General features: G+C 49.5%; 1 protein-coding gene across 1 annotated transcript in view; it reads left to right on the top strand.

Annotated features, from left to right (window-relative positions):
* LOC115321584 (connectin-like) overlaps window positions 1-25,151 on the top strand; it is a 173,508-nt gene that overhangs the window by 107,943 nt on the left and 40,414 nt on the right. The gene's annotated exons all lie outside the window — the stretch shown is intronic.

Genomic DNA, 25,151 nt, shown 5'->3' with positions numbered 1-25,151 from the left:
AGTCGTGAAATTTTGGTGGAGGTGCGGGCATGCCCGTGCAGCGTTCCCCTCCAAGGGCCCGCAGTGCAAGTCCGATTCCCGGCTCGGTGAGAAGACCACTCATCGCGGAACCTGAAACTCGGACCAGCCGCCGCACCAAGGGAGAAGATCCTGAGTACGGTTTGCTGCTGCACAAGCCCGAACCGAAGAAGACGACGATGGCCAACCAGTCACAAGCCCCCAGCGCTTCTCCCGTCATCTTCATGAACGTCGCACCGCGAACGGCTGCCCCCTTCCACGGTGAACTCTACGAAGACGTCGAGGATTGGATTGACCAGTACGAACGTGTCGCCCGCTACAATGGCTGGACCGACGAGCAGCGTCTGCGAAACGCGTATTTTTCGCTCGAAAAGACCGCCAGGTACTGGTACGAAAATCACGAGCCTTCTTTGACATCGTGGGATGTGTTCAAGAGCCAGCTGAAAGCAACATTTCTCAACCAACACCGCCGAGAGAGAGCCGAAGACCTGCTTCGAACCCGAACCCAGGGCCCCAACGAGAGCGTCACCGGCTTCGTGGAGGACGTTCTACGCCTAAGCGCCCGCGCCGACCCTCAGGCTACGGAAGAAGGTTCGAATCCTCATGAGGGGCGTGAGAGACAACATCTTCGGTGGCCTTGTTCGCAACCCACCAACTACTGTCGCTGAATTCGTCACCGAGGCAACTAACATCGAGCGGGCCCTGTCAATCCGAGCCACGTACCCACTACAACCGACTCGCCGGCACGCCTGCTGCTTTGACGCTGACGTCTTCCCGATTCGACGAGGGCGGCATCAGCGCTGACAATCGTCGTGCAATTGTCCGCGACATCGTCCTGGAAGAGCTCAGGAAGCTGCTGCCTACTGCCAACCAGCCGGCTTCGCTGTCGATAGCCCAAGTGGTACGCGAAGAAGTTCAGCGGGCAATTCAACCGGAGACTCCTGCCAGCGTTGCCGCAGCCGATGAGCCGACAGTGACGTACGCCGCAGTGGCCCAACGGCCACCGCCTCCTCCTCGAGCCTATGTTGCGCCGCCCCGACGTCAGTCTCCTGCGCCGCAGCACGACCGACGCCGCGACGACCAGTTCCAGTACGCCAGCCAGGAGCCCCGTGCACCCCGGAAGACCTATGTGTGGCGAACGCCCGACCGACGCCCTCTGTGCTTCCACTGCGGGGAAGCAGACCACACCTACCGCCGATGCCCATACCGTCGACTCGGGCTGCGCGGGTTCCACCTGAACGACCCGCGACCCCGTTATGGTGAACGCCCTCGGGAAATCGACGAGTACCTGCGACGACCTCAGTCCCCCGAGCCCGCGTCCCGCCGAGAATTCCGGTCGCTTTCGCCACGACGTCCAGCTTCGCCGATGCACCGACCCCGACGTGAAAGCCTGTCGCCCCTTGCTCCACGCCGGGGAAACTAGGCGCGGCAACCCCTGGAGGTGGAGTTGCCGAAGACGACCGACGCCAAGATCCTCCACGAACGTCGGAGGGCCCCCACTCGAACGCTACCAGAGGCCAAAACGACGCCCCTGCAGCGGTGTCCAATAACCTAAACGTCGTCATTGACGGCCACGACGTATCAGCACTCGTGGACACCGGAGCAGACTACTCGGTCTTGAGTGGGAGGCTCTCCCGCCGCCTTCGAAAAGTCACCACGCCGTGGGATGGACTACAAATACGGACCGCCGGAGGGCACCTCATCATACCAGTTGGGAGATGCACTGCTCGCGTCGAGATCCACGGTGAGACGTGCCCTGTGAAGTTCGTCGTTCTGCAAGACTGTTCGAGGGACGTTATCCTCGGAATGGACTTTCTCTGCGAGTATGGCCCCGTCATCGACCTCGGAACAAACCGGCTGACGCTGCGAAAGCCTGTTTTACCGCCGGTGGGGACCAGCACGACGTCAACCGCAATCCGAGTTATCGCCGACCATGTGAACCTACCGCCGCGGTCGAGTGTTTTCGTCACCGTCATAACCGACGCAGCCATGCACGGTGAAGCTCTTCTGGAAGGCAGCGTCCAACTGCTCCTTGAGAAAGGAATTGGCGTCGCAGGAGGCGTAACGGATCTCAAAGAAGGCCGTACAACTGTTCTTGTGACAAACTTCCGAGGGGAGCCTCAGCACCTAACGAAGGGTACCACTGTGGGTTACATTGAGGAGCTTCAGGAGCCAGCCGTGGTCACCTCAGTCTCCGAAGAAACCTCGTCGTCACAGCAGAAAAGCACGCCGTCGCCGCCGATCGACGTTGACCCCGAGCTCCCAGCTCCTAAGCGCCGGCAACTGGTTGATCTCCTCGCTGAATACCGTGACTGTTTTACCACGTCATCAAAAGTTCGCCAAACACCAATGGCAAAACATCGCGTTATTACCGACGACGACGCGCTCCCTGTCCACCAGTCGCCGTATCGAGTCTCCTTAAAGGAAAGGAAGGTGATTCAGGATCAAGTCCAAGAAATGCTCAACGACGACATCATTCAACCCTCAAGAAGTCCATGGGCATCCCCAGTCGTCATCGTAAAGAAGGAGGACGGAACCCTGCGGTTCTGCGTGGACTATCGTTGACTGAACGCTGTGACGAAGAAGGACGTCTATCCGCTCAACCGCATCGACGATACGTTAGACCGACTGCGCCACTCCCAATATTTTTCGTCGATGGATCTGAAGAGTGGCTACTGGCAGATTGAAGTCGACGAACGCGACCGGGAGAAAACTGCCTTCGTCACTCCCGACGGACTGTACGAATTCAAAGTGATGCCATTCGGGCTTTGTACTGCGCCAGCCACCTTCCAGCGTGTCATGGACACCGTGCTGACAGGTCTGAAATGGCAGAGCTGCCTCGTCTACCTCGACAACGTCGTGGTATTTTCACGAGATTTCGACGAGCACCTGAAACGACTTCGAGCCGTGCTTCAAGCAATCAAGACCGCCGGCCTGTCACTCAAGCCAACAAAGTGTCGATTCGCCTATGGCGAACTTAAGTTCCTTTGCCACGTCGTGAGCAACAAAGGGGTTCTCCCTGACCCCGAGAAGACCCGCGCCGTAACTGCATTTATGCCGCCGTCTGACAAGAAGGCCGTAAGAAGATTCCTCGGACTTTGTGCCTACTACAGACGATTTGTTCGGGACTTCGCCAAGCTGTCCGCACCGCTGACGCACCTCACGAAGGACGCCGTAAAGTTCGAATGGACAGACGAACACCAGCGGTCGTTTGATGAGCTGAAACGAAGACTCCAGACGCCCCCGATTCTTGGCCATTTCGACCAGTTTGCTGAAACCGAGATACACACCGACGCCAGTAACACCGGACTGGGTGCGGTACTAGTCCAAGTGCAGGACGGAGCAGAGCGAGTTATCGCATTCGCAAGTCGGACGCTGTCTAACGCAGAGAGGAACTATTCAACGACTGAAAAGGAGTGCCTCGCTGTCGTATGGGCAGTAACAAAGTTTCACCCATATTTGTATGGAAGTTCTTTCCGAGTGGTCACAGACCACCACTCGCTCTGCTGGCTGGCGAATCTGAAGGACCCCTCCGGAGGCCTCGCTCGGTGGAGCCTACGACTGCAGGAGTTCGACATGACCGTGGTGTACAAGTCCGGCCGAAAGCACAATGACGCCGACTGCCTGTCAAGGGCCCCAGTCGAGGCCGGTCCTGCCTGCACCAAAGAGGATGACGATGAGTGTTTCCTCGGCGCTCTGGATGTCAGCGACATGGCAGCACTCCAACGAGACGACCCTGAGCTGCGAGCACTCATCGAGCACCTAGAGGGACAAGGAAGCGCCGTTCCCCGAGGTTTTGTACGAACACTGCCAACGTTCTCCATCCGACAAGGCGTGCTGTACAAGGAGAACTTCAGCGACAACAACACGGCGTGGCTGTTGGTAATCCCTTTCTGTCTTCGAGAACAAATTTTTGAAGCCTGCCACGATGATCCGACGGCGGGACACCTTGGTTACAGCAGGACTCTTGCAAGGATACGCGAAAAGTACTACTGGTCCAAGTTTGCGAAGACAGTACACCACGACACCCGATCTTGCCACGAGTGTCAACGACGGAAGAAGCCACCGACGAGACTGACAGGACTTCTTCAACCTATTGCGCCGCCATCTGCCCCATTCCAGCAAATCGGTACGGATTTACTCGGACCTTTCCCAACGTCGACGCAAGGAAACCGATGGATAATCGTCGCAACCGATTATCTCACGCGGTACGCCGAGACAAAAGCCCTTCCATTAGGAGCGGCTGTTGAAGTCGCCAAGTTTTTCATCAAGTCCATCGTCCTCCGGCACGGCGCTCCCGAAGTCCTGATCTCAGACCGTGGATCATAATTCATGGTCCAGGTGACGCAAGAAGTCCGCCGTCTCAGCCACACCAGCCATCGTCGCACCACGGCGTACCACCCGCAGACCAACGGGCTGACGGAGAGACTCAACAAAACCATCGCCGACATGATCTCCATGTACGTCGACCTGGAGCACAAGACATGGGACGAGGTATTGCCGTACGTCACATTTGCCTACAACACGGCCGTACAAGAGACCACCGGAGTGACACCCTTTCAACTGGTGCATGGGCGCAAGGTAACGACAATGCTGGATGCTATGTTGCCCCACGAACCGGCTGTCGACATAAGCGACGACGCCCAGGTGGTTGCCCAAAGGGCAGAAGAAGTCCGTCAGCTCGCCAGACTCCGGATTAAAGCCCAACAACGCGTCGACACTGGCCGCTACAACCTTCGTCGTCGGGACGTCCACTTCCAGCCCGAAGACAGGGTGTGGATGTGGACACCGATTCGCCGCCGCGGTCTCAGCAAGAAACTCCTAAAAAGTTACTTTGGACCTTACAAAGTGCTTCGTCGACTCGGGGATCTGAACTACGAGGTGATGCCCGACGGAACACGGACTTCGTCACGCCGCGCTCCTCGACCGGAAGTCGTCCACGTCGTGCGACTGAAGCCGTACTACGCTCGATAGGACTGTGGACCTTATGTGTTCCAAATGACTCTTTAGTTTACCGTTCTGTTTTATTTGCTTCGTTTTGTTTTTGGGTTGCATCTGGACGATGCACTTCTTAAAGGGGGGTAGTAATGCCGCGCGCGCAGCTGGCCAAGTAGGAAACGCGCGCGTGGCCTAACGGTTATCGCGCTTGCCCCCCACGCAGAAGGCCAGAGTTCGATTCCTGGCCGCGGCTACATATGTTTGTTGACAGTGTAATTTGATGTTCTGGTGAATTCGAGAACCGTCTTGCTGATTCGAGGTTAGAATGTTCTACGCGCCGAACCTTCTATGCCGAACGATCCAGAAACCCACGGGGGTACATAAGGAATTCCGCAAGGCGAGCGGAGTCAGTTTTCACCCCAGCGTTTGGCTCTGCTGTCACGCCGACTTCGACGCCCGCGACGCTCTGTTATTATCTTTTGTACCCTTTTATTTTTGGGCACACGTTCGCTCCATTAAACGTTTAGTTTCTTCAGTCTTTATCGCCTTTATCAATTGTCATTCGTGACAATATCACATCCTACGGCGCACCTTAGACGCATCGTTTAACTACAATCCATATTCCCTATATGGGGAGTTCACTATAAGCGAACTTGGGATACGGATAGGAGTGAATGGATAACAAAGAAAGCCCACATTATAGCCACGGCAGTGGTCGCACCTTCTTCAAGTAGGTTGCGTTCAGAAAGGCACTCAACGTTCGTTTCCTATACTGTTCTCTGCTTATCAATGTTCGCTTACAGACAGTGTTCCCGAGAGCAATTAATGCCGGACTGACGACGCAAAGAAAAACAAAACAAAAAAACACACAAAACCTCGACGTTTTGCTTTAGCGGGGTCAAATATACAAAACGCAAAACAAAAATGTATTCTTTTTTTTTTTCTGTGGATGTCCACTTCTCATTTTCTTCTATTTGTTATTTTCTTGACACTCAGCTCTGCATTGTTGTCATAGGTCGCTTCTCGGTCTGCGTTGCGCCTCAGGGTGGCATCTTTGTTTCCGTAAAACCACCCCTTTCGTTTGGGGATTTTTTGGGGGGAAACTCTAGGAAACAAAGGGCGCCTTTGGGAAGGCAAGAGGAAAACCTTCATTGTACGAACTTTGGGCTGAAATATGAGTCACAATCGGCAAAAAAAAAACGATGTTTTCACGAGTTCAATCAAAGTCACCGTAGCTAAGCGGAGCTAGCAACAGGATTTGGTTGCTCGAATGTTCACCTTTGCTCGTTCCACGCCCACACCACTTGACACCGAAAAATTCGGAAAATGGCGGAATGTCAAAAATGTATTTAGGATAATGAGTACAAGAGACTCGAAATTGTAATTAAAATAGAGTATCAAATACTCTCGATCAAAGGTATTTGCAAGATACCAAGGTACTTCAAAAAGTATTTGAGATACAGTATCTTGAGTAGAGTATTTGAGATAGGCACAAGTCTGCTCTATACTCACAAAGCCTGGCAGTTCGACGACGGAGCCATCGAGTGCCCGCGGTCGCAGATTTGGAGCGCGAGGATCTGGTATCACAGAGCGTCAAAGAGCCGTTTCTCGGGGAACCTGGACGTCAGCGCACAGCTTTTGCCGCGGCGAGGACCCGAAACACGCTTGTTCGCTCGGGAGGTGTCTGTTTCGGCGTCTCGCCGCAGTGGGCGCCTGTCACGTGGCTCTTCTCTCTCATCCGTTGTGTGCCGCTCCACCTTTTCCATTTTGGCAGTTGCTCCTCGTGGCGATCTGCCAGGCTTTGTGAGTGTATAGGAACCACTCGTGCCTCGTTAAGACTGCTTGCGTCGAGCGGTTGCTATGGCGACACTTTCGACGAGCCAATGGGAAGTCGCTGTGCTGCACGACGCAACGCGGTGCAACGCGGTCGACGCAACTGCGTGAATGAGCCTTCATACTCCGACGTCTAACGTATACAAACGCGGCGTAGCGCGGCGCACACAGATACTGATTGGTCGCAGATATCGAACTCCTGCTCGCCGGACAATGAAACGCTCGCGTTCTGCTCTATTCCGCATTCGCTGCACTCAACGTATGAACGCCGAACGCCGGCGTCCTGCGTTTCTCGTTCGAACACTGAGGAGAGATAAAAGGCCTTTGCGTCTACCCACCAATAAATCTGCTCAGGGCTTGGCGTCCTCCTCTCCATCGGATTATCGTCGTATGCACTCACGGACTTGCGAGTGTCCATAGTCACTGAGAGTGCAAGAAACACAGGGCGTGATGAGCGTCTTATTATCGCTCCACAACCGACCAGGTTGCGGTATTAGCCAATCACAACGCCCATTCACGAAGCCTGATCATGATAGGCCACGCTCTACCCGTTGTCAGTTGTTGCATTTTCTATAGAGAGTTGATATCTACTGCTTAACCCTTTGATGTCCGGCGTGGCCCAGGAGCCACGACTCAAGAATGATTTATTTACTTCGGCGCCACGTGCGCCTCAGTAAATGTACACTGCCCTCTGTCGCGAGAGCGAGTGTAGGGTACGCTTAGCAGTGGAGCGTCGCAATGCATATTCAAAACAGATCGCTCGTTCTTTCACACCAAATGCGACGCGAGGTATGATGGTGTGCACCACTGGTCTCGAAACTAGGAGAAGAAAATCGGGCGCAAATATTGCAAACCCGGTTACACTTTGCTCTAGTGTACGAAATTCGAAATGCACCTGTTTCTTCTCCCAAATCGTAACTGCTCTCAGTCGTTCGACTTAAAGTAGTGCTACAAATGCCTAATGTTACTCACGAACAACATAAAAAAAAACGTTTCGGGGAAAAGGTGAATTGACCAGAAGTCTGTTATTCTGCGTGTACTAAAATCACTTCAAGTTTTGTAGGTCTGCAGTATTACAAGTAATGTTTTGGGCATGCAAAAGTAAATTTTCAAATAATTCTATATCTATTCATTCGCTCATGTTTACACGTTAAATTGAGGGGATGGAGAAGTTGGATCCGTATTTAGAGACCGACTATTTCGAGACCAATGTGGGCATGTGAGCTGAAGCATGGACAAGTGAAAATACGATACTACGTCTGAAAATGTACAATGTACACTCCACGACACTTTTATTCAGAATAAGCCTGTTTTCTTAGCTCTTTGTTTCTCAATATGTAAATACTGCCAACAAAACTACTCTACTGATGGAAAGTGCTCCTTCGGAGTAGTAACCCTAGTGTTACATTTTGATAGCCCCCAGTGCTCTCTCGAAGTAAAATGGGAAAGAATGTCGTGTTCTGCTAACGCTGCAGTGCAATATACATGTCTTGTGAAACAACAGTGTATATAATGATATAAACGAACGTTCCTACTATCATCATGTAGTGCGTACATCTATCTACGGGCGCGCGAGCAGATACATCCCAAGCAGCATCGGAAAGTGAATTTCGATCGGCCGACGGTTTGCCAGTGTCTGGACAGCTTGGCCACTTTAAGTGCTTGGCCACCGGAGACATAAACAAGGCCGGCAAGGGTCCGGCCACAAACTAGCTGTTTTTAGCTTGTCCGCCGGAGACATAAACACTGCCGGCAAGCGCCTGGCCAGAAGTGCTCATTTTCAGCTTGGCCGCCGGGGACATAAACACGGCCGGCAAGTGTTCGGCCAGCAGTGGTGATTTTCAGCTTGGCCGCCGGAAACATAAACACGGCCGGCGAGTGTTTGGCCAGTAGTGCTGGTTTTCAGCTTGGCCGCCGGGGACATAAACACGCCCGGCAAGTGTTTGGCCACAAGTGCTGATTTTCAGCTTGGCCGCCGGAGACATAAACACGCCCGGCAAGTGTTTGGCCACAAGTGCTGATTTTCAGCTTGGCCGCCGGAGACATAAACACGGCCGGCGAGTGTTTGGCCAGTAGTGCTGGTTTTCAGCTTGGCCGCCGGAAGCATAAACACGGCCGGCAAGTGTTTGGCCACAAGTGCTGATTTTCAGCTTGGCCGCCGGAGACATAAACACGGCCGGCGAGTGTTTGGCCAGTAGTGCTGGTTTTCAGCTTGGCCGCCGGAAACATAAACACGGCCGGCAAGTGTTTGGCCACAAGTGCTGATTTTCAGCTTGGCCGCCGGAGACATAAACACGGCCGGCGAGTGTTTGGCCAGAAGTGCTGATTCTCAGCTGGGCCGCCGTGGACATAAACATGGCCGACAAGTGTTCTGCCAAAAGTGCTGATTTTCAGTTTCGCCGCAGGGACACCCATAATCTAAACTTTCATCGCGTTGACAAAACTTTGTTATAACGACGGGCAGCGAGAGAAGCATCACGAGCGAGTGGTTGGCAGAATATTAGTGCGTGCATCGCGCGAACACTGCTAGCGCAAGCAAACGATCACCGTTTTATTCAGCTTTTTTTTCGTTAGACTTGAAAGGCTATTGTCTTAACTAGCACTGTCGTGTGATATGTTCATTTGGAACATTATACTAGAAGTGGGAAAATATTGTGCCCGTCGTTGTTCTATGAAAATAAAATACGAAAGCAGCGCCGACGTCATCTTCGCGTCAACTATACCGCTCTGTCGCCGCGCGGCACTCTTAGTGCGAATGCCACATCCGCGATTTTTCGGTTACCGCTCCACATATTTACTTCCCAACTGCACTCGAAGAAAAAAAAGTTGTAGTCGGGTGCATCGGGCGCAGATGCTCCCCTTTCCTGGAAGATGCACCCACCGTTACCCAGCCAGTGTACCTGTATACCGACCATAAGCCCCCTTCTCTACCTTAAAAACCTATAGGTGTATCAATGCACTCAGCTTAGTAAACCGCCACGCTAGCCATGCACCCCGATAAGCTTGTGCTTGAATCGAATAAGATAGGATATTTCAGACTTTGTGTTTTGGAAGAGCCTAAACAAGACGTCTCTCATATATTGATTAAACTTAAGCTAGTCTCAGTAATGTTTCATATAGGTGCTAGGATACTGATTTCCTGAGCCAAGGAAAGCTAAAAGCTTCGGTTAAAACCGCAACGGAAATGTTATAAATCGAGCCACACGTAAAAGAAAAAGAAAACGAACATCTCGACCTAGATGTGCAGAACGCTGGTTTTGTTAACAACGTGATTGTTGGCGGGTGGTGGGCAACGCCGTGGCGCTATTGACGCTGTCGTGGTGATTGACGCCAGTGATGCTCGGCCGTACTACACAGTAGAAGTTTTTACACCTTTAAGGGTGTAAAATGGGTGTTGTAGCAACTTACACCCTCGGCTACATCTTTTTAACAACCTAAAACTAGGAATACAACCTCATAATTTTACCGAAAATGGTGCTGTTTCGTGTTACACCCTACATTTAGTGAAGAATGTGAGAAGGGTGTAGAAGAGGGTGCTAAACAAATAATGTGAAATGGTTTTGGAAAGCTTATATATGGCTCTGTACATAATGTACAGGTAAGATTTCTGCTTGAAAAGCAACAGTTGTTAGCAGTCTAGTTTCTTATAATGTCAGTTGTAATTCATGCAGATAGCTGATAATTAAGTGCCTCTTTTGCACTCAATTTTTATGTTTGAAAACAAAACTTTATATATGAGTTCATATTTAATTTTCTTACAAATCACTCCATGCTCAGAAATCGGAAAGTAGGGTGAAATGCTCTATACTAGCATTTTTTACAAATATTGATTGATGGAAGTGTACAGTAAGAAAATCAGTTAGTCTCGAGTTCATATCTGGCAACATGAAATCAAAATATTGTGAAAATGTTTGACAAATATTCATGACATGCTGCTAGAACCTGTCTCATGACCATGTCAACCCGAGTAAAATATTCATTTGAGAATATGGTGACATGCACAAAAACTCACACACACAAAGAGGCAAATCCCATAATAAACCAGGCCGAGACATCCCATAAAAAATGACCTATGGTCGTCTATGGGAAATTCAATGGGAGGCTATCACCCCCTGTAGCTTCGCATGGTCGGCCTTAAAAATTTATAGATACAGCTACAGCCAGCTATAGAAAAGTTTAGGGCCCTGTGTCTAAAGTCTCAGGGCTATGTTTCAATAACAACAACAACAACAACAACAACAATAATAATAATAATAATCAATAAGTTAGTGTTTTAACAGTGTCCAGGGACATCCAATTGTTCTTGCGGGCGCAGTGCAATAGAACGAACAAACAGACGCTTGCGCGCTCGCAGTCGCACACATACACGCGCGCACGCACGTACACACGCATGCACACGCGCAAACCCACGCCCCCGCGCAGACGCACACGCACGCACAACCGGAAACGCACACGCGCATGCACGTGGACGCATCCACACGCGTGCGCACAAACACACGCACGCGCCTGCACACACGCACACGCAAACAATTACGACGTAGGAAGCGTTGCTTGAGCTAGTTTCGGTTTCGGTTTACACAAAAAAGAAAAAAACCTAAAGTTTAAATAAAACCTAAGATTTACTCAGATTTTTGCCTTATTATTTTAGTGAAATTCTGCTTGTTACTAATATAATTTATTTTGCTTAGTATAGTTCTAAAAAAAATAGCAATAAATAAAAAGGAAAAGAGACTCTTGAAGACTGCGCAAGACCATCGCTATCGCAATCAGCTTCCGTTGGGCTCGTTTGAATGGTCGTTGAAATTCCAGAAGCTTCGGAAATCTCCTTTTTTTTTACGTTTTAGCCGTTTTAGTGGATATTTTAAATATCTTCCTTACGAATACCGTGTTCAAGAATAACAATCGATGACTGAGAGCTGGGAGACGCTGCGTCTTGGCAACGCCCGTAAGTTCAGAACCGCCCATGCACGACTCGTGCAAACGCCGGTTAGCAACTTTCTTTTGTTTCTGCGAAGTGGGCTGCTGTTTCAAACTTTGTCGTGTACCGTGTGCTTGCTAAGCTATGCTTGATTCTAACTATGCTTCTGCCCTGTGTTATTGCGTAATTTGAAAAGGGCGTATCTTCTTCAAAACCTGTGGCTCGCTCCGCAGTGTGAGAAAGATTCCCAGGCAGCACCGAGTTCTGGGCCAAAACTTGGCTTGCGTCTGGCAGTTTAGGGCATTAAAAAGCCCAAAGAAGCCAAAGCAGTGCCAAACCTGACCTCCCTTGGCAACAGTCTGGGTATCTTGGCCCTAATTCGCCAAACAAGTGCCAAACTTAGGCTTCGCTGCCGGGTAGTTCGGCTGTCATCTGGCATCTTCGGGCCTAAATCGCCTAACAAATGCCAGATTTAGGCTTACTGCCCGGTAGTTCGGCAGATCTTTGGCATTTTTGTGCCAAAATCGCCAAACTACTGCCGAAGTTAGGCTTCACTTTTTGATAGTTCGGCTATCACCTGGCACATTCGGGCCAAAATCGCCACAGATGTGCCAGAGTTAGGCTTACTACCTTGTAGTTCGGCAGAGCTTTGGCAGTTTTGGGCCAAAATCGCCAAACTAATGCCAAAGTTAGGCTTCACTTTTTGACAGTTCGGCTGTCAACTGGCATATTCGGGCCAAAATCGCCACAGATGTGCCAGAGTTAGGCTTACTACCTTGTAGTTCGGCAGAGCTTTGGCATTTTCGGGCCAAAATCGCCAAACTAATGCCAAAGTTAGTCTTCACTTTTTGACAGTTCGGCTGTCGCCTGGCACATTCGGGCCAAAATCGCCACAAATGTGCCAGAGTTAGGCTTACTACCTTGTAGTTCGGTTGAGATCTGGCATCTTTGGGCCCAAGTCGCCAAACGAGCGCCCAAGTTAGGCTTCGCTTCCCGATAGTTTGGCTGTGATCTTCAGCTGCGGGCCAAAGTTGCCAAACAAGTGCCAGAACTAGGCTTACTGCCTTGGAGTTCGGCTGATGAGGTATTTGATGTACGCGGGTGGTCTTCATCTTAATTAAATAGAAATCAAGTTTTATTCGGCTGGCAACTTTATCTTATTTTGGGTGTCTCTTGATTTCTGCAGTCCAAAGGTTGGCTGAATGTTTTGACGCGGCTGGAGCAGGCTTTGCAAAAGCAAATTGTGCCAGATGTTGCACTCGCGCGTAGGTACACAAGCCAATATCGGGATGAGCCGTGAGACTGGTTCGACATTATGGCGCGTTCACACCGGCGATGCGATCTGGTCGCGCCATAACTTTCATCGCAAAAGCAACCATCGCGGGCAAAAAGTGACGGGTTTTGAGCAGTCGCTTGCTGACCCGACTTTTTACGATGCACTCTAGTCGCGGAGAGGCCGAGCCAACCAACGGCGTTCGGAGCGAGAGTTTTTGAGAAGCGACTCGCCAACGAAGGCGTTGAACTCGCTCATCGCGCACGCCAAATTGACCAACTAATTACTTTTATTCTTTTTTTTTTTTTTTGCGATGCGATTTAGTTGGATCGCGCGACTGCTTACATCCCCGGTGTGAATCCGCCGTTACAGAAAGTGCTGCCATTGAGCTAACACTGCGCAAGACGGATGTACGCACGTTTCCACAAGAGATATCATTATTAGGCGGCGCATTGCAAAAGCGAGCGTGGCTCTGTGCGTGTCTTGCATTGTGATTGAGCACTGTCAAATCCTAGCAATAACAAAGAGTGGAAACGACCAGGGCTCCGTGGCGCGGCTCCCGCATCACACTTGGGGAATGAAAATAAAATCCCGGAAATTGTACTATTTTAGCGTGTTGATACTTTTTAAACATTAGAAGTGGAGACACAAAAGGGACGATACAGACAGGACAATCTGAACTTTAAAGGCCGCTGTACAAACGGGACGTCCTGCAGAGAAGAACCTTCTCTCCCGAAGCTGGGGGACGGGGAGGGAAAGGGCCATCGTTGGGTGGAAAGAGCGTCTAGAGAATGGGATTAGCCTCGGGCGAGCCATCCTCTCGAGAGGGAGTGGGGACGGAACAAAGCTGCCGTGGGCGTTCCGGCTAAAAGGTGGAAGGAAGTTAAGCTTGTCAAACGGCGACCTCGGATCCGAGGACGGGCACGTCAGAGATTTTGAAAAAAAACTGCTTGATTAGCCGGACGACCCAGTGCGGTCTACTGGTTCTAGATGGTGACTCGGATGAAGAAAACTCGTTTTGCTCGAAAACTCTAAAAGCATTCTGGACGTGAACTCTTGCCACAAATAAAAATAACACATGCATGAAAAACTACGAAGGCAACTAAGCTTTCTCCTATGATGGGAGACTGCGTGAGCATTACAGGCAGAGTTATGTTGGCGCAACTTGCAATCAAGAAAGAAAAAAAAAGTTGTGTTGGCGCAACGGACAGCGCGCTAGTTTCACGATCAAAAGGGCCTAGCTTCGAAACCGGGCAGGGGATGTTTTTTTTTTTTTCTCGTGTTCTTTTTTTTATTTCGTTTATTTTTTTTTTGTTTGGTCACGTGACAAGAAAAATCACATGAACAGAATGTTTTTTTTTGGCCACGTCACCAGAGATTTTTTTTTATTTCTCCCTTCCTGCAGTCTTTCTTTTTTTTTCCTTTTTTTTTCGGTTTACGCTTTCTATCGCAAAACTCTTTGCACCTATTTCGCGTTACATTGGCGTTAGCCAAATCATTTTATTTATGGCAGGGAATTGTGCCGTACGTACCTTATGTTACTATTAGCAACCCTGGCTTGCAATTTCTGCTATCCAAAGGACTGGACTATGCCCTTGCTCCACGGTACGTTCCAAAACGTGACTTCATAATTGAATTTGAAGAGAAACTCAGACATGTGCACGATGTCACAGGGGTAAATCTCGCGAGAAGCCGCGTTGTCAGTGTTTTGAACAATCCGAAACCGGCCGGGTCAAATTTGGATCACCAAGAACGCATTGCTCTTAATGAGTTGAAGTCAGACAGTTCCATCATGATTTTAAAGGCCGACAAAAGAAAAGGAACCGTTGTGCTTGATAGGGATGACTACATGAAGAAGATGTATGAAGTTATAAATGACAGTCGCTATTTCGTGAGGCTATCAAGAGATCCCGCTGCTAAGTCCGAAAGAGAGTTAGTTGACCACCTTCGAGAGCTGAAAAAGAAAGGACGCATCAGTGACGACCTATACCGTCGTCTCTTCTCCTTTGACGCCGCGACACCCAAGATGTATGGACTCCCCAAAATTCACAAACCGGGTCGCCCCCTACGCCCGATTGCATATGTTATTGGTTCATCCACTTACAGCCTTTCCAAATATCTGGCTATGATTCTGAGCCCTCTTACGGGAAACAATGAGTTTAGCGTCCGGAATTCCCGTGACTTTGTTGAACTTATACGCGCTCAGACCCTGCTACCGCACGAGGCTATGGTATCCTTTGATGTGATTTCATTATTTACGAATGTCCCTAACGCCCTGGCGGCTGATGTCGCCCGTGACCGGTTGTTGGCAGACCAGTCGTTGTCCACTCGCACAACCCTCCTTGTAGATGACGTTATACTCCTTTTGCGTTTTTGTCTCAACCAGTGTAATTTTGGTTTTAATGGGGACATATATCATCAGGTCAGCGGATGCCCTATGGGGAGTCCAGTTTCCGTAACCGTCTCGAATCTCGTCATGGAATATGTTGAGGAAAATGTAATGTCTGGCATTGATTTCCCCGTGAAGTTCTACCGTCGCTATGTCGATGACACTTTTGTAATAGTTAACAGAGAGAACGTAACCGATTTTCACCGCAATTTGAATAGTGTCCACCCCTCAATTCAGTTCACCTGCGAACATGAAACCGATAGTACCTTGCCGTTTTTATATGTACGTGTCCATAGAACTAGTGAATCTTTCTTTAAGATGGAGACATCCGTATATGGTAAACCATGTGACAGACAAAACTTTCTTGACTACCACTCTCATCACCCAACTCAACACAAAAGCTCAGTTGTAAGATCGTTGCCTTCATCGTTCAGAAACAGTCCCATCTAACTCAACACATAGCGATCAAGAACTTAGCCGTGTGCGGGAAGCTTTGAGGAAACGTAACTACCCCGACCGGTTTATCAATCGCGTTAAGAAACAAATGTCCCATCGGCGCCCGGATCGAGCCGAACGAACACGTGACGTCGTGTGCATCCCGTACGTTAAGGGGGTTTCGGAGGCATTGGGACGCGCCCTTAGGCCGTTGGGGGTACGAACTGTATACAGACCCTATAGAACAATTGCCAATGTTATCTCCAAGCCAAAAGACCCGACCCCGCCAGAGGCAGAAAGGGTCTAAATCTACCAGGTGCAGTGCAAGGAATATGACGCTTCCTACATTGGAGAGACGGAACAAAAAAGAAAAACAAGACTAAAAGAACACGCACGGGATGTCGCCAATTCCACGAACGCCACCTGCTTCAAGTCCGAACTCGTCGACCACGCATGGACGTCAGGACACCAATTTGACTTTGACAAGGCGAGGGATAAAAGGTGGGGACCGAGGAAGCTGCTGCAATCTTGGTTCATCCAGAACGACGAACGCGGAAGTGATTCATCGCTGGTAAACAAGAACCGTGGCCCCCTGCCGGACGTGTACACAAACTTTATGCCTAAATAGCCGAACTTTTGTGTGCGACTCTCACTCGCTCTGCGCTCTACTGAAGATGCCTCCCGCATGGGAGGCGAAACGTTTAATTAAAATGTTATTTTTGTTATGTTAAGCCGTTTTTGTTATTACATTTATCATGTCTTCGCCCGGCTTCTGGAGTATTTTTGCGCTCCTAATTTCACCGGCACGACAGCCATGGGAGGCCACTGCGAGCGAGTGGGGACAGAAATAATTGAGGCCTATTGGGTGGCGACAAGCCCGAAAGACATAACCACCCCGTCCATTTCGCTCTCAAGAAAGGAGATTATCTTTCTGAGGCCCTCAATGGAAGCCGAACGCTGACAGACTAGGCAAGGCGACAAGGTCACCGGCAGAAGCGGCCTTTCCTTTTATGCGTTGTTGATTCCCTTTCGACCTCGCCTTTTGCAAATCCTCCCCACCTGCTTTTGTGTCTCCGTGTGGCTGCCAGCGAGCGCGACAGCCGCTTTAAGCAAATCAAAAGGGTGAAGCGAATCGCGTGACCAAGCGTGACCTCTCTACGTAGGACGCGTGGGACAAAAAAGTTTGGACGAAAATTTTTCACGTGACTTTCTCTGTCACGCTGATGGGATCTCTGGGGCTGTCGTTTTCGCCGTTTGCCTAGTTATAGAAATAAGCGGGCCACATAGGTCCGGTTTTCGAACTGCTCTTCAGTGTTCTGTTGCTTTCGTGCGTTGCAGACGCGGCTGTGTTTTTTCGTCGTAAACGGTCGGAATACGTCCATGCCAATTTTTCGGTAACAGCCTTCTTTTGCACCGGAGTTCGTGGAATACTTGTGATGTGTTTGTTGGACACACTTCGACAAAAAATGCTCTTCGTCGACGACGAGACGTCAGTCCTCGAATCTTCGAATGTGTTTGTGGGGTGCCTGAGTTGGATTATGCATCTATCAAGGATTACATGATATCGCTCTTTTATCAGTAAGTGCACTGCAAGCATGATTCTGATAGTCGTCCTGCTTTTTTCTCAATCACCGCGGTTTTTGTGTGATGAGTTTTGTTTGGCATGAGGACAGTGTTAATTGTATTCTATAATTTGCTTTTCGTTTTACAGAGAAGTGTGACCTTTGTAAATATGTTGAGAATACACTGTGTGTAATGATAGTTGTTTAATAAACTTCTGGGAGCGATCGAAAAAAATTTGTTTGTCCGTATAAGTGGTTGGATATGCAACAAATGACATGCAACGTACACATACTTGCACGACGTTCGGCCAATACGAAGCAGACGCATCGTAGAGTTTTCGCACAATATTGCGCGAACGCTAGGCCGGGGCGAAACAGCTGTACGGCAATACCTGCCGGGTATCAAACGGTGGTGCAAAACTGGACAGTTGAGCGATATTGGAACCGACTTTCGGCCGGCACTGGTACGATACTGCAAAGTATTGCCGTGCTGCTTGGGAACGGAGGTGATGACATCTTACCATCGTGTTTCCAAGGCTTATTTAATTTATTTCTCTTCTGGGACGCGTGAAAGAGCACTTCTTTGACACACCAGAGATATTCGAAACTTGGGAAACTCGGTTTTCTTTGCCACTTTTGGCACTTATTTGGCACTTCAGTGGGTAGCCAGAGAAGAGCCAAACTTCGGCATGCCCCGAATCGACAAATTAAGATTTACTGCGGCAGTTATGGCTCAAGTCTGGCACTTACTTTGGCACAACTGTGGCGGTCCAGAGAAAAGCCAAACTCGGCGAGGCCAAAATACCGAAATCAGGCGTTGCTTTGGTAGTTATGGCTCAAGTATGGCACACTTCGGCACTCCTGTGGCGTACCAGAGAAACGCCAAATTTTGGCGTTTCCGAAATACCCAAATTAGGCGTTGCTCTGGCAGTTATGGCTGAATTATGGCACCAACTTTGGCGCTCCTCTGGCGGACCAGAGAAACGCCAAACCTTGGCACGTCCCAAATACCGAAATTAGGCGTTGCTCTGGCAGCTATGGCTGAAGTATGGCACCAACTTTGGCGCTCCTCTGGCGGACCAGAGGAACGCCAGACCTTGGCACGTCCCAAATACCGAAATTAGGCGTTGCTCTGGCAGTTATGGCTGAAGTATGGCACCAACTTTGGCGCTCCTCTGGCGGACCAGAGAAACGCCAAACCTTGGCGTGCCCCGAATTCCCAGATTAGAATTTACTATGGCAGTTATGGCTCAAGTCTGGCACCAACTTTGGCGCTCCTCTGGCGGACCCGAGAAAAGCCAAACTTTGAAACGTCCAAAATACCGAAATTAGGCGTTACTCTGGCAGCTATGGCTGAAGTATGGCACCAACTTTGGCGCTCCTCTGGCGGACCCGAGAAACGCCAAAGCTTGGCACGTCCCAAATACCGAAATTAGGCGTTGCTCTGGCAGTTATGGCTGAAGTATGGCACCAACTTCGGCGCTCCTCTGGCGGACCAGAGAAACGCCAAACCTTGGCATGCCCCGCATTCTCAGATTAGGCTTTACTATGGCAGTTATGGCTCAAGTATGGCACCAACTTTGGCACTCCTCTGGCGTACCAGAGAAGAGCCAAACTTTGGCATGCCATAGGATCGCCCAACTAAGGCTATAGTTAGGCACCGTACTTTGGCACTGATGAGTGCCATGGTGCAAAAACCTAACTGCGCCAAAGTTGGGCCCTTATGTTTGCCAGACCTTTGCCCAAGTTGGGCATTCCTCTGGCGTGCTACCTGGGTTCCCGCGCGGCGGAACCTTGAGCATGTTCTTTGCGCCGTTGTGCGGCGCTCGTCCGACGACGCTTGTGCGGAGCGTTCAAGTGCCGTCTGACGGCAGTTCAAGCATTCAGTCGCCGTCCCAAAGTGTTAATCACAGGTCATGCTAGTTCTGACACCTTGTCCTAACAGCCGCTCGCCACCGATTTGTTTCATAAAGCGGGAGCGAGAAAAACGTTAGAAGAGCGAGCATGCAGCATGTTTTTTTGCATAAGCTAATGCCTGTGCGTAGAGACGCGCGGTCGCTTCGTCATTATTCCGAGGGTAAAAGCGCTAAAAACAACGGACAAACAACGCCCTGTGTTTGTTTCTTTTAGTTGTCCGTTGTTTTAGAGGTTTCACCCTCGGAAATTAGGTCTCTTCGCGTTTACCGAACCGGCACACTTTTTAAGTTTACGATTGTGTGATGCAAAAAATAAAAGGAGTTTAGATGTCACGTTTTTTAGTAGTGGCGAAAGCCCTTACAAAAATCAGAGCAGCTAGAAAAAACAAAAACATGAAAAAAGGCGGAAAAAATTAAAGGGGCCCTCCGGAGCTTTCTGTGATCGTCTGTTTATGCTGTTATATTGCATAGTAGGTGCAAGTTAATATGTATACAAAGTTTTAGATTACAAAACCGTTTATTAAGCAGGTGGCAGAAGAAATATATCGGGACTATTTTCTCTTGGAAGACGATCCCCCATTCCCTGCCCATCGCTAAAACTTGACCAATGGAAATGCTGCATCTCGCGGTGAATGCGAACGTTATTATTGCAACACTTTTAAGCTTGTTGTGAATTAGAGTTTGAGAAAAACGTAAACTGATTGTGGTGCGGGAAACATAGTCCGCAATCATCGCTCAAATACCAGCGAACTAAGTTTTCTCCCCGCAAGCTTGTTGCTAGTGGGCGATGCGTCGGCGCGTCGGCTCGTCTGCTTCCCGGGGCGTCTGCAGGCGTGCGTTTGCGGGACACATGTTCCTCCTTTCCGTGGATCCCGACTCCGAAGCCAGCTTTGCGATCCTTCCACGTCAACGAGTCAAACTTTTCCTTGTCATCTGTGGAATGCGACTGCGTACTGCAGTAGTAATGCGACGGTGCGGTGCGACGAACGACGACTGCCGAGCACAAAGTCCGGGCCCCTTGACGACGGTCCGCGCGTGTTCAAGAGATTCCTCCACGGGTCGGCGGTCGGCCGCGTTGGTGACGCGCAGTGACGCCGGAATCCTTCGCTTGCTATTGGCTGACGCGTAAAGAGATGCCCCTCCCGTTTTCCGGGCTCATCTCAGAAAGGGGGGCGTGCCGTGGACTTTGATAGCAATTTTAGTAGAGAAATCCGCCGCGCATGACCGTAATTTTATGATTTTTAGGATCCTTAGGGCCTGTAGATTGAGTTACCGCCATAATTAGATCATCGCATAACGATCCCGAAGGCCCCTTTAACTAATGTCAAACCTGAATATTTGATGGGGTTCAAAGACTACCACCGTCCCAACTCGCCCGGTTATTCTTTCTGTCAAAGAATAATAGCGAATAGTAATAAACAAATAAATGCCAACTATTAATTGGTTACAAAGACGTAATTGGTGCAGTGCAGCCCTACGCTACTCTACTCTTTTGATGATATCAGGTAATGTGTAAATGTATAGGGCAGTTCATAGCAACCATTTATGTCCGACCCATTATATTGAGTTTTTTCTGCCGCGCCACTGAATGTACAATAGCGTGTAACGTTTATGTATGTTCTCAGCGAAAGAAAAGGATGCATTAAAAAAAGGCCAATCATTTTGTTTCCTCTCTGTTAGAGCTTCTTTCACGTACACGCAGAATGTGGGTGTCTACGTCTAAAAGAGTGGAATTGACATTTCCTGCAGGGCTGGAAGGCCTGACTCAGTTTGGCTAGCAGCTTGAAACCTATGGGAACCTGGGGAACTGAACCACAAGAGTGAGAGTGACACCCGCCTTGCACTTCCTGAGCGATGGCACCATGAGGAAGGGGGAGCTGCCCTAAAGTGAATGCAATGGCAGATGGGTCCTTCCAGTGAACCCCTATACAGATGATACCAAGCAAAAAATTATTAATAAATGTGTTATTAAAAACATGGAATGTGAATGGCACGGACAAGAAGGAGGAGATCGACACAGCGCTGTGTTGTGTTCAGATCCTCTGTTCCCATATTCTTCATGATTTCTTTTCAATAATTGGCTACTAACTAGTTCAATCATCACCACTAGTCAATAAAAGTATGCTGCTATTTATTGCTATGCATTAACACTGTGCTTGCAGTTGAATCGTACAGTCATTTATTAATGGTCAAAAACAAAAAGGAGGGTGCAAGCTAGCTAAACAGGCTAAACACATAATTTATTAAAGACGGGTTCTCTGAAGAATGACACAAACGCAGAGAAGTATCAAACACAGCTGAGTATTAATGGGCAAAAAATGAATAGGCGACCCAAAAAAGAAAACGCAGGAGAAGACATGAAGTCAGTTTTTACAGTTCCTCTTCTGCTTGCCATCACTTTACAAAGGGAATTCCTTCCTGGGCCTTACAACATTTTACTGTTCACAACCCCTGACATACCCAAGGACAGTAAACATAAAAAAGCAACCTACTAACATTTGGGTAAATGTGGTTGAACAAACAACAGGGAATGCCTTGAGCTTTCAACCTAGGAAATAAAAAATTGCACAACATCAAGATTAAAAAAAAAAAAAAAACAGACGGACGCATCACACGTGTTTCTAACAAAAATATAGGCCAAGAAGCTTCTTCCACTCAATGGCAAAACACAAGGAAGGCACTAATATATTTCTAGGTTTCATCATTGTTAGTGATTCTTTCAGTATACCCTTGTGGTCACTCTCTTTAGTCAAAATTGTTTCATCATCATCATTCATTAAATCATCATCACAGTTGTGTTCTTTAAAGGGGTACGGAAACAAAAATTGAAATATTCAAATTTCGTTCGGAAGTGAATCAAGTATGAGGGATAATAACCGTAAATGATAATCGCACGTTTGTATTTTGAACGGCTGGCTATATTTTGCGTTCGAGACGGTGCACTCCAGCAAGCGCTCGAAGAGAAGCGAACGGAGAGCGCGATGCGTCAGGGGATATCCGGCGCAAACAAAAGCAGAAAGAAGATTCCCCGCGTTCGTGGAGTAGCAAGGCAGGCGTGGTTATCAGCTTTGCCCTTGGTGGCGCTGGCAGCGTTGTGGTGGTGTCAATAGCGTCAGCGCGTTACAACCGAGCCGTTCGAAATACCCGTGGCGTGACGAGCGTGTGGCTGGCCCACGTGGGCTGGCCCAAGGAGCACGTAGCTTCCACAACACTGCCGTTACACACCAGTGTTGCACACAGGCAAACACAGGGTGTTAGCCCAGGGACAAACTGATTTACACCCTTAAATGTGTAAAAACTTTTACTGTGTACTCAAGGCTTCTCTTTCCCATTAGTGCCAGTAAGCTTGTGTAAACTGAAAAATATTGTAACTGAAGAGTAGAGAGTTTTAGTAGATCGCTCCCATGACTCCCATAACGATACCCGATACTCCGCCACCGCCTCCCTTGCGCATGCATAGTACCGTTATCGGGGCTATCGGAGGTATCGGAACGATCTACTAAAACTCTCCATTGTTGCACTGTCCCGTCACCTAAAGTTACTTCTTTTTATTTTTTTTTCTACTGCTGCACTACCGGGGGATCTTAATGGTGGGACAACATACCATCCCTGAACCCACGACGACTGGAATGGTGGTCGCAACCAGCGTCGTAAGACTTAGTACTCAAAAAGGTCCAATAAATATTCAGCAGACTTGCAGCAGCTTCGCGTGTCATTACTATGTAAAAGTTTCTGGGGTTGAGCTCTCAAACTTGATCTCCCGAAACTCTTGACAGTCTTCTGAGGAACACCCAAATTTTCTGGCCGTCTGTGATAAATTATGTATTAAGTGTATAACTACAGCCACTTTTGGCCAGTGACTGGCCGGAAGTCAATGGCTAGTGGCTGGCCAAACGTGAATGGCCAGTGGCTGGCCGAAAGTGACTGGCCAAAGCTGAATGGCCATTCTCTGGCCTAAAGTGAATGGCCAACGACTGGACAAAGGTGAATGGCCAGTCACTGGCCTAAAGTGAATAGCCAGTCACTGGCCTAAAGTGAATGGCCAGTCACTGGCCTAAAGTGAATGGCCAGCGACTGGCATAAAGTGAATGGCAAGTCACCAGACGAGGACGAAAACACTGCTATTGCCGAGCACTTTGGCCAAGCTTGGGCCATCGAAAATCTGGTTGGCCATAGTACACTTGCCAGCGATGGCCCATTCACAACGTGCTGCTTGGGATATTTCCGAATTTCACGTTTGCAAGTTAAATCTTTAACCGCTGCGACCGCCTTATCAGACACTTCAGTGACCCCGATTCCGAAAGCGCGGTTGGACCATTAACGATATATTTGGCGAGCATTTCAAAACACATGAAATGTTCGGCTCATATCGCCTGTCTGGACACTTTGTTGCCGCCCGGAGCGGAGAAACCGTTTGAACGTCTTTCCGCATCCTCTCCGAGAAAGGAGACGTGATGGGCGTACCCCTTGAAGGCGCTCCGCCGCCTTCAAGACAAGGAACGCCGGCCACCGCTGTGTTTTATGGCCCTTCCGTCGCCGAAATCTCCGTGGAGTGGCGCGGCGTGTGCCATATAATTGCTCAAAAGGAACGTAACGGATACGCTTTCAGAATAAACCTCGCATTTTGTTTCTGGCCAGTTTGTTTTAAACGTTTTCGAAGTTATGGCTGCAAAACGGCTCACGGCTCCTAACGAGATCGTAGTTTTGTTTTTCTGTCATTGACAGTGCTGGCAGATATCGGGTTGCGGCTCTTCGTTACTCAGTCATTTACCATCTTCGAGCATTCTGTCGCAGAAATTGCGGGATTTTCAATCGCTTCGGTCATAACGCTTACTCGAAAGCAGGTCTATCCTTTTCCGCACGTCCACTTTCTACTAATTCCGCAGGGGTCAATAGACCTTCTGCAAAGCGTGCAGCGTTTTCCCCTGTGCCGAAAGGAATGCCGGAACCGGTATATACAGAACTAGTTGTAGCAAACGACGGAGGCGAGGGAGGAAACGCGGGCGAGCGGGGGAGGGCAGGCTTGCAACTGCGGAATCCCCTTTCGCACTTCTCGGTAACACGTGGTGGATGCTGTGAGGGCAAGGAGGAGTGTACAATATACAGCGCAATGTTTATTGGTATTTTCTTAAAGCATTTCATCGTGTAGCCATTCACAAAGTAACGCGTTACTTGTAACGCGTCACGTATTAGTCTCGCTCTATGCGCAACTCCGGAGGAGGAGACTCCACCCAGCGGCAAAGACGCGACATTTAGAAACGGCTATCTCGCACCTGTCCAAACGCGCAGCGAAAGCATCCGCGGCCTGGTGTCAAAAATGTGAAACGCATGAATGGAGGTGTAATGCGCACCATTCGAGTCGCGAAGTGCAGTTATCACGCGAGCCGTGAGCTTTCCGGAACACGCGACGCCGAGCGATGTCGTTCGCGTGCCGGCGCCCTCTGAATGATTAAGCGATCCGCGAGGTCGGGCACCCTACGGGCTACTTTCCCGTTTCCAGCCCCAAAGGCCGCGCTTCCCGGCGCCCCTCGAATCTCTCTTGCGCCGTCGAGTCCCGAGAGGGGGAGCCAGGAGTGCCCCAGATGGGCTAGAGAGTCTAGATTTCAGAGAGGGAACAACTCGTACCCAGAAGTGTGTTTGTAATTTCATGGCGGACGCCTCCTGCGCCGATGGGTTGCAAGTTCGGATGCGTTGCGTCGTCGCGTGGCAAGGGGAAAAGCGGGCGGAGAGGAAGAGACGTGTGCAGACGATCATCGCTTCCGTCACGATCTCGCACCTATTTTTGCAAAGGCGACTCATAAAACACGTGATCCAGATCGAGCAGTTGGCAACACTCTGGAATCTGGGCACATTAAGATGGGCACGGAAG

The sequence above is a fragment of the Ixodes scapularis genome, unplaced genomic scaffold (assembly GCF_016920785.2).
Source record: "Ixodes scapularis isolate PalLabHiFi unplaced genomic scaffold, ASM1692078v2 PGA_scaffold45__5_contigs__length_3442486, whole genome shotgun sequence".
NCBI lineage: Eukaryota > Metazoa > Arthropoda > Arachnida > Ixodida > Ixodidae > Ixodes > Ixodes scapularis.
Note: the sequence above shows the minus strand (reverse complement) of the source record. Positions and strands in the feature narration are given on the sequence as shown.